Raw genomic sequence first — 16,009 nt, forward strand, 5'->3', positions numbered from 1 at the left:
CATGTTGCTATCAAGGGAATACTGTCATCTACTTTCATATAATGCCCCCAACTCTAATTTTGTAACCTCTGCCTTAAATTGCTACATTTCATTCTCAGAGCTCTGATTCTTGCATCTGGTCAATGTACATATTATTTGCAAGCAGCTTATAACATACTGGATGCTGCAAACCAGGGTAGCATTATATTTTAATCCAGATATTTTCCCCAACCTCAGTTCAGTTGTTGCCTCTATGTCCAATAGATTTCTAGAACAACCTATTTGTAGAATTTGTCAACAAGCTTTTTTGTGGCAGGAGTCCATTTTGTTCAACCTAAAAAAACCACCTGGAGTTGCTTTATTCCCACCAGCTCAGCCTAGTATACCCGGTGAAAATATATCTCACCTAGCTTTGGTTATGCCTGAACAATGACAGGTATCATAGGTAGCTCCCTTTAAAGATCCTGTGGGAATGATCTTGGGCACTCATTTTCAGTCTCTTGATATAATGCAATTTTATACTGTTACATTTTGTTATGTTGGTTTTTATAATCTTTAGAGTCAGAAATATTCAACAGTTTACATGCCATTAAAATATTTGTTTATGTGGTAAATGTTAATCATGTTCGTAGTATCAAAATGAGAAATACTCTGTCTTCGTATAGAATATCTATCTCTATCAAAAGCATATAATGAAGTTTTTTACTTCCATTCTTTTTATGTGTTTGTCACAACTGTTATATAAATCTACCTATCTTTTATTAATCTTTAAATTTGCAAAATATTTTACAGCTTGCCTTCACAATCATCATCATCCTTGTGATTATTACTATTATTTAAAATTATATTGTGCCTTTCTGCCTGTAGGGATGCTTTTACTTTACTGTATTGATAGGAAAGCTGAAACATGCATTTCTTTAGGTCTGTCCAGTGGCTCTACTGGTGAGAAGGAACCTAATTTTGTGATAGGACCTTTGCAGCATTTAATAACATTAGATTTGAAGCATTGTTTATAGGCCAATACAGGTCAGTTATGGTTGGATTATTACTAACAGTTGAGCAGGATTGCTCACAAAAGCAAATGTCCCTCGTCAGAAGACGAATCAGGGAAAGGAACACAAATAAGCTTAAGGTAGCTGCCACTTGATTTTGCTAATAGCAGAATTGACAGAAAAAGGCAACTGTAGCGCCATATCCTCTCTTTTTTAAAAAAATGTATTTATTATTGAAGTGTTGAAATACAAATGGTATTAAAAAAGCAAATATTGGAATGTAAAGAAAGTAGACTTAAAGAGAAAATCACAGTGAAAAAAGAAAATGTGGATTACACTGTCCCTTTTCCTTTTATTTGTATCCCCAACCATGGGCCATGGTTTAGATATTTGAACTTTACATCAAACATTCCTAATTGTTGTCAGTTTCTGGTTAAGTCCTAAAAACTGCATCCCAGATGTCTAAATCTGCCTTGCTGTGTGATATATTGTACATAAGGGAGTCATTCTTGCTTGAACTTAGTTAAGCCATCTCTTCTCTGTCATGCTCTGTAGTGGAGGCTGGAGCTTCCCAACATGCTGATCAGTACTCATGTGCAATTTCTTCCCATTCCCATAGAAAATTTTGTGGGAGGGGAAAAAAGTTCCTGAAGGAGCAAAACTGGGAGGCAGATACTCACAATAAATGTCTTACTGGGATACTTTATGGATCCACCCTCTAGTTTTGTCCCCGCAAAAGAATCTTCCTGGCTCCTCAGCATTTTAGCTAGAGCCTCGGTGGTGGTAGCTGTTTTAGTTGAACAACTTGCTGCTTGTACACCCTGACGTTTTGCCTGCTATAAAATTGGAAATGAGTCAGGGTGTGTGGTACTTCACAAAAAGCCATTCAGCAATTTCTTAGCTGAGTAGGATTCGAATCAACATGTTGATGGAGCTTCATCATATCACTCATGCAATTCTACTGGGTGTTTATCTGAGACAGTACAGGAAATTGCAAGATCAGAGTTGTCTTGGCAAGTTATTTTGACTACTGAGAGTACTGTGAACAGGTCATAAGAGGAGAAGACCTGGTCTGGTAAATCCAAAAAGATGCACATGGAAAATGCATCAAAATATCAACTGTTAAAACTTGGTTGGCAGATTTTTTAACTCCTGGGCTTTATCGCCTTACTATAAGCCACAACCCCATGCCTGATTGGTGCTTGTACATTGTTCCCTGTGAAGAGAAAAATGGGGAAGGGTGCCTGGTGTTCCTGTTATCCTTCAGTTTCTCAGTACTACCTGCTTGGAAAGGCCTGAAAACTGCTAAGCATGTTGAAGTGGTTAAGTTTCCCACAGGCTCTTAGAAAGTTAACAGGGAAGAGAGGCTCCTGCCTGATGGGTTTTCAAAGTGAGCCGAATGTTTGAAGTTTCGTTTTAGCAGCTGCCAGGTATTTTTGCTTCAGTCCTGCATAGTCTTTCTGAACCAAGTCCTCCGATGCTGCATTCTTTACTCCACATGCCAGTGTTTGTGGAAGGGGGAAGGGAAGAAAATAATTAGCCAAGAGCGTAAAAGATTTTACAGTTTTACATTGTTTAAATTTGTTTTGGCACAAGCCTTCTCTTGTTTTTTTTTTCCTGTGAAGTATCATTTGCATGACTCATCCTAAATCTATTTGTTAAGTCCTTAACACTTGCTGTTTTTTTGTTTAGCAATGCTTCCAGTTTTTGTCCCAGTTGCACAGCTTAGCGTTGCTAGCCCAGTGTTTTGATTCTTTACCCCCCAATATACAATGTATTTTATAAACTGAACCCTGAAATCTCTTGAAAGAAAGGAGGTCTGTCTTACTGAACAGCTGGGACCTGGCCTTAACAGAGCAAAATAATTCTGGCTTCTTGGCATGTTTCAGAATTCTGAAAATTCAGGGGCTGGCCTGATGCCAGATATGCTTTCTGGGAAAGGCTAAGTATACGATTGATGCCTTAGGCTTCTTGTCCGTGGCACCTGTGTTTTGAGGCAAGATAGAAACTAATTTTCACTCTCCTCTCCTTAGTCTGGGCTCCACAATTTCTACGTCTTCCTTATATTTCATCTTTGTTTTCCTATAAAGAGCAAAATATGGAATTGTGCATTTTTAATGTAAGACGGATCTTAAAGGTTGTAACAGAAGTAGAGCTAAAAGCATAACATGGAGTGTGGTTGATTACTACTGGAAATCTGAGGGATGAAGTTACCATTGAAATCCTTCTGGTGTGAAACAAGTAGATAATACATATGAGAGAAAATTAGTCTTGTTTGCATTTTAATGGAAAATGACTAATTTGCATTTCCTGAAGTATTTTATATGAACTGGAATACTCATGATTTTCATGTGTGTCTGAATTTTATGAAGCAATATTCTTATGCAAAATTTTATTTTATTTTATTATTTTATGTTCTATCCCACCTTTATTATTTTTATAAATAACTCAAGGTGGCAAACATACCTAATACTCCTTCCTCCTCCTATTTACTCCCAACAACAACCCTGTAAGGTGAGTTGGGCTGAGGGGGAGTGACTGGCCCAAGGTCACCCAGCCGGCTTTCATGCCTAAGGCGGGACTAGAACTCTCAGTCTCCTGGTTTCTGGCCCATTGCCTTAACCACTAGACCAAAAAATGCTTATGTTTGTGAAAATTCCTCAATGTGTATTGTATCTGAAGGCTATGCAAATTACTCAGAAGTGGTGCTTTACAAACTGCGAAGCAAAGGACTTCTCTTCAAAGTTATAATACAGCCACATCCTTTGGAAGGCTCATACAGCTGCTTGAAGCTCTTCCAATTGTCTATACAATTATGTACATGTACAGACAACACTTTTGTTGGAAGCTGAAGTAGTAAAAACTCAGTTTAATGGATATTTGGGGAAGGGAGAGTCTGTTAAATCCAGATGTCCATTAAATCCATGTTATTGCATCTGCTTCAGTTTTTATCTTTTGCACTATTAATTGACATAAATGGTATCATTTACAATACAATTTGGATTTAATAAACAAATACTCAATTTAATAGCCAAGCCCTTGATCTAATGGGTATTCGTCTGTTAAACTGAGGTGAAACATGAAACAGGTGAATTTTCTACATGAAAATTCATACCAACTTTACTTTGTTCAAAAGTTGGTATGAATTTTCATGTAGAGTTTTTTAAAAAATAAATGGATGCAAAAAAATACTGAGAAATGAAATAATTACAGAGAATACCTGTATTTCATCACAGGTATTTTCTGTAATATGTTTCAGTAGAATGGGTCAATGGGCAGCTTTTGGAGGTTGAACAGACATTTAGTAGTCAGGACTAACTCCTATTTTGTGCATTTTATTATATAGTTTTTGCTAGTTGAAAGAGAAGCAGCTGTTTGCTGTGTGATTCTGCTAACACAAAACATACCAAAAGCATAAGAGTGATTGCCATTACTGCTATCTCTTCTCCACCGATTTGATTGGTAGTGATGGGATGGAGACTCTAAACATCTTAGCCAGATGATCCCTCACTTTTCCTGTACCTTGATTCCTGTATGTTTTCACAATTGTTCTTGAAGTTTTATTTTTTGTGAAAGGAAAAGAAAACAAGTGTTGGGGGCAGGGGGAGAAGCTATTTACCTGCCAAATATTTTTCCAGCTTATATAGCCCAGTGTTACAAAGCTCTTGACACAGACCCAGATATGTACTTTTGGCTGAGTTGAAAGTACACTTTCCCAAAAGTTACATACTTAATAACAGATTAAAAATTTAGTTCTTCTGAACATAGAATCATAAAATTATATAATGTATGTTTTGGAAAGAACCTTGTAGGTCATTTAGTCCAACTCTTTACTCAACACAGGAATCCACTAAGCCGTCTCCAGCCATTCAGCCTCATTTGATCACCTGCGGTGAGGGAGACTCCATTGCTGTTCTAGGCACAGTGAGCCACTGCTTACCATCACAACATTCCTCCTATATTCAGTCTGAGTTTCCTTTTTTCTCATTTCAGTCTATTGATCCTTGTCCTCTCAGTTTCAAAAGAGAACAATTCTGCTTCCTCTTGCATGGGACAGCCTATTATTATGCAAGTTAAATATATCCAGATCCTTTGTTCCTCATAAGGCTTGGTTCCCAGATCTCTGCTAACTTGCCTCTGAACTTGTTCCAGCTTATCCATCTCCTGCTCAAAGTGCAAGGCCTAGAATTGGTCATAGTATTCCAACTGTGGTCTAACCACTGCAGGGTACCGTTAAACTATGATCTCCTATGATCCAGACATAGTGCTTCTATTAATGCATTGCATTGCATTGTTTGTTTGTTTGTTTGTTTTGCTGCTTAATTACCTCCATACTCATGGTCAGCTGATGGTAGAACCTTCTGATATTTATTGCTGCCAGGCCAGATCTCCTCAGTCTTATATCACTACATTTATCTATCTTACCTGAATACAAGTCACTTGTCATAGTGGAATATTGCCCTGTTGGATTTGGTAAGTCAAGATAATTTTGAACTGTGATTTTTTCCCCCCTTTATGCTATTAGTCAATCCCCCCAGTTTGATGTCATCTGCAAAATTGATGATGTATCCCTTCCTTCTGCTGAATTGTTTGTAATATATTTGTATATACATATTTTATAATGTATTTCTTTTAACTGATATTTAATTTTTTACTGTTTTAAATTTGCTTGTAAACCACCCAGAGTCATTGTTTGAGATGGGCGATGGAAAAATGCAATAAATAAATAAATAAAATAACACAGTGCTGAGGATGGAGTCCCAGAGAACCCTACTTGATAGTTTTCTCCAGAATCAGGCAGATTTATTTATGAATACTGTTTGGGGGCTGTTGTTCAATCAGTTGCAGATCCACCAGAGTGCAGAACCATCTAGCCAACATTTATCAATCTGATCCTCAAGAATATAATGAAAGATTGTGTCAAATGCTTTACTGAGATCAGTGTACACAAGATTACCTTGGTCTACCATACTAGTCACATGTTATCATTTAAGGGGGAAAAAAAAGACAAGTCTAATCTTGACAAAGCCATGCTGGCTCCGGCTACTGGTGCTAGTCTTTTTTAAGTACTTAAAGCTATGCTGCTGAAGAATCTATTCTAGTACCTTGTCCTAGTACAGATGTTAAGCTAACTGGCTTTTTGTTTCCAAGGGCCAGCCTCTTCCCCTTTGTGAATATTTGGACTATGTTTGCCCTCCTCCAGCCTTATAACACCTTATTGGTTTTCCAAGTTTTTTCAAAGATTTCAGTCAGTGGTTCTGATAGCATTTGTGTCATCTTTTTAAAGACCCTGGGTTGCAGTTTGTCTAGCCCTGGAAACTTGAATTTGCTTAAGGTAGCAAGGTTGTTTTTTACCCATCCCAAATTGTATTCACCTTATTTTCTTAGGTTACAAGAAGGCCTTTCTCCTCCTCTGAGAGAAGACAAATGTAAAGAATGTGCTCCACCTTCTCCTTACTCAGTATGATTACTTCCCCTTTTCTCCTGTACAGCAGACAATAGCTTCCTTGTTGCTTCTTTTACTTCTGACATAGCCACCATAGCTTTCCTACCACCCAGTTTCTTATCAATATTTTGTCCAAAGACTTGGGAATGTTACTGTTGTCCTTACTGCTGTATGTTGAGGGTTTTATAGAACTTTTTCTTGTCTTATATCTCCTCATAATCATATGCAGCCATGGTCCTGTTGCCCAGCAATTCCATACCTGAGTCTTGCCTCTACTTCCCTCTCCATCATGGTTTAAGGCCCTCCTAATAAGACAAGACTTGCCAAACATCTTTCTCCCTATCTGTTGACACTCAGCCCAACTTTTTGTGGGAATCCCATACAGTGGTAATTTTAAGCTGTGGTCTAGGAATCAGTATCTTTCTGGATGACAGCATCTTCTTAGTCACTTCCAGGAACCTGTTTTCCCTTCTTCACCCTTGATCATCAAGTGGGATTGATGAAAACACTTACTCGCCTTTCTGTCCAAGGCATTATAGGAGCTTCTGCCCCTCTGATGTGATTATCCTCTTCTTTGTTGTTTATTCGTTTAGTCGCTTCCGACTCTTCGTGACTTCATGGACCAGCCCACGCCAGAGCTTCCTGTCGGTCGTCAACACCCCCAGCTCCCCCAGGGACGAGTCCATCACCTCTAGAATATCATCCATCCATCTTGCCCTTGGTCGGCCCCTCTTCCTTTTGCCTTCCACTCTCCCTAGCATCAGCATCTTCTCCAGGGTGTCCTGTCTTCTCATTATGTGGCCAAAGTATTTCAGTTTTGCCTTTAATATCATTCCCTCAAGTGAGCAGTCTGGCTTTATTTCCTGGAGGATGGACTGGTTTGATCTTCTTGCAGTCCAAGGCACTCTCAGAATTTTCCTCCAACACCACAGTTCAAAAGCATCGATCTTCCTTCGCTCAGCCTTCCTTATGGTCCAGCTCTCGCAGCCATATGTTACTATAGGGAACACCATTGCTTTAACTATGCGGGCCTTTGTTGTCAGTGTGATGTCTCTGCTCTTAACTATTTTATCGAGATTTGTCATTGCTCTTCTTCCAAGGATTAAGCGTCTTCTGATTTCCTGACTGCAGTCAGCATCTGCAGTAATCTTTGCACCTAGGAATACAAAGTCTTTCACTGCTTCTACATTTTCTCCCTCTATTTGCCAGTTATCAATCAAGCTGGTTGCCATAATCTTGGTTTTTTTGAGGTTTAGCTGCAAGCCAGCTTTTGCACTTTCTTCTTTCACCTTCATCATAAGGCTCCTCAGTTCCTCTTCACTTTCAGCCATCAAAGTGGTATCATCTGCATATCTGAGATTGTTAATGTTTCTTCCAGGGATTTTAACTCCAGCCTTGGATTCCTCAAGGCCAGCTTGTCGCATGATGTGTTCTGCATACAAGTTGAATAGGTAGGGTGAGAGTATACAGCCCTGCCGTACTCCTTTCCCAATCTTAAACCAGTCTGTTGTTCCGTGGTCTGTTCTTACTGTTGCTACTTGGTCGTTATACAGATTCTTCAGGAGGCAGACAAGATGACTTGGTATCCCCATACCGCTAAGAACTTGCCACAATTTGTTATGGTCCACACAGTCAAAGGCTTTAGAATAGTCAATAAAACAGAAATAGATGTTTTTCTGAAACTCCCTGGCTTTTTCCATTATCCAGCGGATATTGGCAATTTGGTCTCTAGTTCCTCTGCCTTTTCTAAACCCAGCTTGTACATCTGGCAATTCTCGCTCCATGAAGTGCTGAAGTCTACCTTGCAGGATCTTGAGCATTACCTTACTGGCATGTGAAATGAGTGCCACTGTTCGATAGTTTGAACATTCTTTAGTGTTTCCCTTTTTTGGTATGGGGATATAAGTTGATTTTTTCCAGTCTGATGGCCATTCTTGTGTTTTCCAAATTTGCTGGCATATAGCATGCATTACCTTGACAGCATCATCTTGCAAGATTTTGAACAGTTCAGCTGGGATGCCGTCGTCTCCTGTTGCCTTGTTATTAGCAATGCTTCTTAAGGCCCACTCAACCTCACTCTTCAGGATGTCTGGCTCTAGCTCACCGACCACACCGTCAAAGCTATCCCCGATATTGTTATCCTTCCTATACAGGTCTTCTGTATATTCTTGCCACCTTTTCTTGATCTCTTCTTCTTCTGTTAGGTCCTTGCCATCTTTGTTTTTGATCATACCCATTTTTGCCTGGAATTTACCTCCAATGTTTCTAATTTTCTGGAAGAGGTCTCTTGTCCTTCCTATTCTATTGTCTTCTTCCACTTCCGCGCATTGCTTGTTTAAAAATAATTCCTTATCTCTTCTGGCTAACCTCTGGAATTTTGCATTTAATTGGGCATATCTCCCCCTATCACTGTTGCCTTTTGCTTTCCTTCTTTCTTGGGCTACTTCTAGTGTCTCAGCAGACAGCCATTTTGCCTTCTTGGTTTTCTCTTTCTTTGGGATGTATTTTGTTGCCGCCTCCTGAACTATGCTGCCAACTTCTGTCCAGAGTTCTTCCGGGACCCTATCTACTAAGTCCAGTCCCTTAAATCTATTCTTCACCTCTTCTAGCAGTATGTTTAGTCTGTTTGTAGATAAACAGAAATGGAGAACACTCAGCTGATTTAATGAGCTTTGATAATTTTCCCATCATGCACTGAATACTTGCATGAGGAAGACAGCACACTTCTCACATTAGCTTCTCTGATCTGCAGATAGATGCATCTTCCAATAATGATTCTCCCACCATTGCTATTCTATTTTCTTCCTCAGTTTTGTTGATCCAAGTGAAGTGAAGTGAACCTTTCCAGAGGCTGGAGTTAAAAAACTATTTCAGGGTATTGAAACTCACTTTCCACGTCCAGAGCATGAAATTGGTTGCTCAGCTCCAGTGGCAGGGACCTCCTCCTGGTTAATCCATATTCTTTAAACATGTCTCCAAATGCTCTTAACTCCACTGGGGTGTCTTCTTCCTTTTTTGGGTCCCCTTTCTACTCAACTCCTTGACAATTTACTCTGTTCTGAACTCCTGCTCTCATTCTGCTCACCTTCATATCACATGCAGTACCTATGCACTCTTCACCTTATCTGATTAGGCTTTAAAAAGCTTCACATCTTTCATTTTCTTTCCAGCAAAAAAACAAGCTTGCATTTGCAGCAGGTGTAATTAGCATACACTTGGAAAATCACCTCTGTGTTAACTTGGTGTATATCCTTTAGACAAGGTCTGAGGTCAGCTTGTTCCTTCACCTACAAAACTCCCCTGAGCCTTTTGTTTTTTCTAATCCTGTGCTCCAGCTACCTTTCCTCTTTCCAAAGAGTGCTGACTGAGATTAAGTTAGCAGCTTAATCTCAAATTCCTCCAAATCACATGTAGTTTGGAAATGAATGCTGAAATCATTTAATCAGACTGCCTTTAGGTTTCCCTTCTAATGTTTCAGTTCCCCTATTATTTCAAACCATTGATCCAGTGTTGTGAGCACATATTTGACACTACATCATGTGTGCCAGTATTCTGTTCTAGATCCCCATGCTCAGTTCTGCTTAATTGCTAAAAGCTAAATTTCTGATAGAGAAGTCTGTTATGAGATTGTTCTCCCTGGACTCCTAGAGGGCATTTCTTTTGGTAGTGCTTTCTTTTGGTGTCAGAGCTAAACTTGTTTCAAAGCTTCTGCAAGAGAAAAAAGTGCCATTGGTCTAGCTTTTCCTGCTTGCAATAAAACAGGGCTGACGTGAACTCTGGGATCACATGTATTCCCTGCTTCCTCCATATATTGTCATAGCTGAAAGAGAAGGAAAGGAAGGCTGGAGACTGTGATCATTCCAGCTCCTTTCCTCATGAGGGCTGGTAGAGCCATGGTATTTCTCGGCAAGGGTGCTGATTTTACTTATTCCTAGCTCTCATCTGGAATAGATTATACTTTGAAAAGCTGTTCCAGAATGAGATCTTCATGTGGAAAATCCCACAAAGGTGGAGTGGGGAACAGGATGTTTTTTTGGGGTAAGCCAAGATACAAGCAGAAATCAAGCAAAGCATGAAATTTTCATGTCTGCAATTCACTTAGCAATTCAATGGCTTATGCCAGTGCCACATTTTCAACAACTTTCCATAATCTGATGAATATTTTCCTTGTCTCTCAAGAAATGTAGAGACATAAAAGCAATCCTGGATCTAGAAGAGCTTATTAAAACATTAACAAGAATTGCTTCAGAATGGAAATGGTGGAATCCATCATTATTTCCATACAGAAATTGGATTTTGTAGCATCCAGAAAACTCAATCAGCATGTCTCTAATCAAATCAAATCAAGTTTATTACAGCCCTAAGGCCAGATACAATCAAAATATCTAGTAATAACACTATTATACACACACACACATGAAAAATAGTAAGTATGATAGGATCTAAAAATAATTAAGAATAAAAATACTAAAATAAATCAAAATAAAATACTGTTTTAAGGAATTGTAAACCTAAGTAATGGTGCGGTGTATCGTGCAGATGGTAGCACTAAACTGGGCAACGTGGGAGGATGTTTTTGAGTCCTTGTCTGAAAGAAGTAGCATTAAATAGAAATCACACTCCCTGCCTGGAAATTTCTTCAGAATCAGATATATACGAGTCTGTCTAGAGTCCTTATATATGGAACAGTATAATAACATATGTGTAATGGTTGCCTATTCTGACAGACTCAGTCTCACAAGCAGGTGCTTAAGGATAACTGATTTATTGAAAGAATATTGTGCAAATACAAAGAAAGCTGAGAATGAGCAAAAGCGCGCCAAATACAAACTAAAAACCCTCGCTTCAAACCTGGTCCCGCCCTTGCTCCCGCTTAGCAACCACCCCCTCCCAGGTGTTAGCAACCGTCACCCACATCGGCCTGAGAAAGTAACCTTGAACACAGTCAATAACCCAAACATACATTCCACAGTGCAGTACGGAGATTACAGCCTTGCACGGCTGGAAATCTCCACTCCGCAAACACGGATCAGGAAAGTGACATGCGAAACGTTACGATGTATTCAGAACATTGAAACGATGAACATGACAATATGGCTTAGAGTTTCTATTGAGCCATCACCACATGGACATAACCAAAGGTGTATAGGGATACCCTTAAAATGTCCAAAAAGGACTGCTGAATCTTTACATTTCTCTAAGAACTAGGTGCCCTTTACAGGTGTTTCCATTTACAGTCCATGGTGCTATCTTTTGGTCTAGCATCAGCTGTGTTTCACTTTAACATTAAAGGCTTTGCTTTTGCTTTTTCAGTTTAAGGGAGGGGGGGGGGCAAAATGGCTTGTCCATTGGAGGAATCAGTCAAGATATTAGTCCCACCTAACTGCTCCAGACTGGATATGCAGATATCCTTCCTGAGGTTGAATCTTACAAAATGCCAGCTGATGCTGTGGTGGTTTTGAACCAGTACTTAGACGCTTTCATCCCTTGATGGGATGAAACATACTCACCCTTACATTCAGGAAGCTTTTAAAAATGGCTTTTTAAATATGCATTCCGAGATTGAGGTGAGGTTGTGAAATGTACCCAAAATTCATCTGGTTGCTTGGTGTTAAAAAGTTTTATGTTGTTATTATATAATTTTAATAAATGTTGATTTATTATGTTATATATGCTGCTTAAAGTCATTATGACTGAAACGGCATAAAAGCATTTATAATAAATAAAAATAAATAAATTGATCCCAAGCAAGACAGAGTTACAATCTGTGCAGAAAGGATCTTTATTGGCTCCAATAATCTTGAAGGGAGTTTTGCAACTTGGGGACCCTCCTGGAATTACAGCTACTGCTAGATAGCAAATAAAGGCCATGGCCAGGCAGTCTTCCTTCAGCTCTGACTGGTGCAGTAGTGCCAGCTCTATTGGAGCAGAAGGACCTAGCCACACTAATTCATGTATCTGTTACCACTTGCCTGAATTATTGCAATATGCTGTACTTGGACTGCCTTTGAAGGCTGCTTGGAAAGTGCAATTGGTACTAAGTATAGTGGTTCCTATATTGGTGAATCAAAGTCATTGTAACCACAGAACTGTTTTACGGTCACTGCATTGGGAACCAATAGATTTCCAGGTGCAATTCAAAGTGTCGGTTTTAACCTGTAAAGTCCTTTATAAATGGCATCTAGATACCTGCAGGACTGCATCCTCCACATACAAGCAGTCTGCCCAACCCATCCAGGGCACATGCTGCCATCTTTTAATGTTCCCCCAGGCTTGTAAGGTCAGTTAGGCAGGGGGACCACGGACAATGTTTCTTAGTTGTGGCCCCCATATTATGGAATATTTTCCCTTCGGACGTTAGGTTGGCACCCTCATTGCTGGAGCTTCCAGAGGCTACTCAAGCTTAGTTCTGGAGAGCGTTTGGAGAATGAATGTTCACTATTGTGCTTACTGTATTATAATATTTTTTTCTGATTATTTTAATGTTAAGTTTTTTATTCTGTGTATCTTTTAATGATATAAACTGCCAGGGGTTGCCTTCTGAGTTTGGTGGCAAAAAATATACTAAAGAAAATGCATGATCAGAACATTTATGAAGTATATCTGAAGAAGTGGTAGGAAGACAGTCTTGTGGTAACATTGTCTCATCCCTTGTGCTTATGGGGTACATGTAGAAATAATGTTATATTGAGTCTGTCTTCTTTGCTATTCATTCCTTGTTCACCATTTTTTTATATATCAAGGTTTTTTTCTAGTTTTGCTTATAAATTAGGCTCTTTGATAGCTGTCTCATTGGGGATATAGTAGTCCTTGTTCCTTCCAGGTTGTTCTGGTAGAAAGGAGCACCACTTCAATGGGAAGAGCTGTCCGAGATCCTTTTCTAGTAGAAAAAAAGATGCTATTTCTTATGTTTTGTCTTTTTTATTACATCTTATATTGTATTTTATCTATACTGGCTACCCTGAAGGAAATGAATACTTGCTGAAGCCCTGTTAGGGTTTGTTGGAATTAAAGCAATTATGGTCCAACCAATTCAAATGGCTCCCACCCTGCTGGGATTTCGAAGGGCCTTAAAGACCTGGCTCTTTGCCCAGGCCTTTGGAGAAGACGATTGATAGCCCTTTCTTCCTTTCCGTTCCCCTCTGCCATCGATGTCCCTTTGTCTTGTGCTGTTTTTGTATTTCCTTTGTTCTCTGTTTTTCAAATGTTTTAACAATTGTAAATCACCCAGAGTCGCTGGGAGTCAGGCAGCATATAAATTTAATAATAATAATAATAATAATAATTATTATTATTATTAACAAAGAAATAGCAAAATAAAACATAGAATGGTATGTGTATATTTAAAAGGAAAAGAGAAAAAGAGGGGAGGAAATTAAAAAAGAGAGAAAATATATTGCGTTGTGGAAGCCCAGTTAAGGCTCAGTATCACCTCACTTGTAGGAGTTGTTTATGTTTAATCAGAGCTGTGACACAGAACCAGAATACATTGTCTGAAATCCCTGCCACCTGGTTAGCTAGCAAGAGACTAAGGTAATCAGCCTCCAGCCTGCCTGGGTATTGTGTTATGCATGGGGAAATATACGTATCTCATAGATTTCTATAAAAAAGGGCAACGCAGCAGCACATGACGCAGTTTCAATTTCCCCCTTGCCACAAGGGCAGAGCCACAGCTCTTTTGGTATGCTGTAGAACCTTTCCTCCAAGAGGGCGGAGGGGAGGACGTTAACAGCAAGCAAGAGTAAAAGCACTTTTGGTGTTGGTGGGGACAATATTACGGAGGTAATGTGCAGGAACAACACACTTTTGGTGGGTTCACTGAAGTGGAATGGTGGAGCCTGGCTAAGATCATTTTGCAGGGCCATATCTCTGGCACATTGCTTGAAAGATGCTTTGGCCTGATCAAATCCCAATGGAATCAATACATCGGGAGAGAATCCGTAATGGCTTAGGGTAGCAACAAGTAATTTTCACCAAAAAGTTTGAAGAATCAAAAAGCCAGAGAACCTGAGTTGAAAATTAATTTGAGCCAGTAACTAGCGTGCTATTTAGGCACAAGTTTTAATTGGAACCATTCCAGCTTCAGCCCAAAGAGTTGAGTTAGGAACACAATGAGGAACCAAAACCAGGTTCCTTAGGAAGCTTGATTGTACAGTTTCTAATGGTTCTAATGCACATATTTAGAAGCCCTAGGACAGCTGTGATATTACTTTGGCCTCAAATACTTTTAGTCCAGCAGGTATATAATTACCTCCTATTGTGTGAAAAAATCTTAGTATGGCAGCTACATTTCTGACCTTCTCTTTTAGGGACTGGATTTGGAGCCTCATGGCATGAAAAACAATTCTGAGGTATTTGAAGGCCTGAATTTCTTCAATATCATTCCCATTTATCTGACACATATGTTTGTGTCTAAAAGGCTGATTTAGTCCATAATTTTTGTTTTTTCATAATTATTAAATCATTGTCTATGCAGTAGGAGGCAATTGATTTTAGGGCTCTCCTCAAACTAATGGGTGAAGTAAAAATGATGGTTGCATCATCTGGATACAAGGGAATTGTGATAGGTCTACCAGCAAGGTTTGGAGGAGGATGTTCTAATTTTGTGAGTCTTGCCACCATATCATTAATATGGAAATTAAATAATAGCAGGCTAGAATACAACCTTGCTTTATACCCTTATAAGTAGGCACTGGATCAGAAAGATGTCCTTGGTTGTCAAGTCTTATTTGGATGTAAATATTTTAGTAGCATTTTAATGTGTGCTAACAAGCATCTAGCAATAGATCTTTCCAGTTTTGACCACAATTGTTCTTTGGAGATTGAGACGAAGGCTGTTTTAAAATCAATAAAAGCCACATACAAAGCCCTGCTGGGTGGAATATATATTTCTCAATTAGATGTTGTATGACCAAGCACAGGTCCATGGTTTCCCTATTCAGAACCCAGCTTGCTTTTCCGCAAGAATGGTCTCTTCCAACCAGTCCATTAATTTCTAGTTGAGATGTCTAGTATAGAGCTTACTAGCTAATTGGGCCATAATTGGATGGATTGGGCCTCTCCTCCTTTTTAAATATAGGGGCAACAAAAGGAGGTGTTCCATTCAGGGGGCATTTTTGATGTATGATTTATAGCTGTAAACAGAATTAGAATCCATGGCCACCAGTCAGTGCTTAGTTTAATCAGCTGTGGTGGAATGATGTCTCTCCCAGTGGCTTTGCCATTTTTCAGTTGTACAATTTCTCTGCCCCCTCCTTTCCAGCTTTCACATTTCTACAGTGAACATCAATCAGAGCATCAGCAAGGCTTTTTAGGGTATGAAGTGGATTAACAAAGTCTAGGCTAAAGTAAGGAATGAACAAATTTGGTAATAAGGTATGTGTATTTAGGTGTGACTAAATAGGTCCCAGTTCCTCTTTAGCAGAATGGGATAGTACATACAGTATACATCAGTATCCTTGAACAAAATCTAAGAAGGTCCACAGTTTAGCTTACAAGTGTGAAACAAATATGTTTTAATAGCTTGTGCTGAAATGGAGACATCAGAGACTGGCAGCATTTAGTACAAAAAACAATTGTGCATTTTTAATGC

The 16,009-nt window shown here is 39.2% G+C and overlaps 1 protein-coding gene across 3 annotated transcripts in view; it reads left to right on the forward strand.

The window, feature by feature from the left end:
- TTLL5 (tubulin tyrosine ligase like 5) overlaps window positions 1-16,009 on the forward strand; it is a 157,605-nt gene that overhangs the window by 107,751 nt on the left and 33,845 nt on the right. The gene's annotated exons all lie outside the window — the stretch shown is intronic.

The sequence above is a fragment of the Candoia aspera genome, chromosome 1, assembly GCF_035149785.1.
Source record: "Candoia aspera isolate rCanAsp1 chromosome 1, rCanAsp1.hap2, whole genome shotgun sequence".
Classification (NCBI taxonomy): Eukaryota; Metazoa; Chordata; class Lepidosauria; order Squamata; family Boidae; genus Candoia; species Candoia aspera.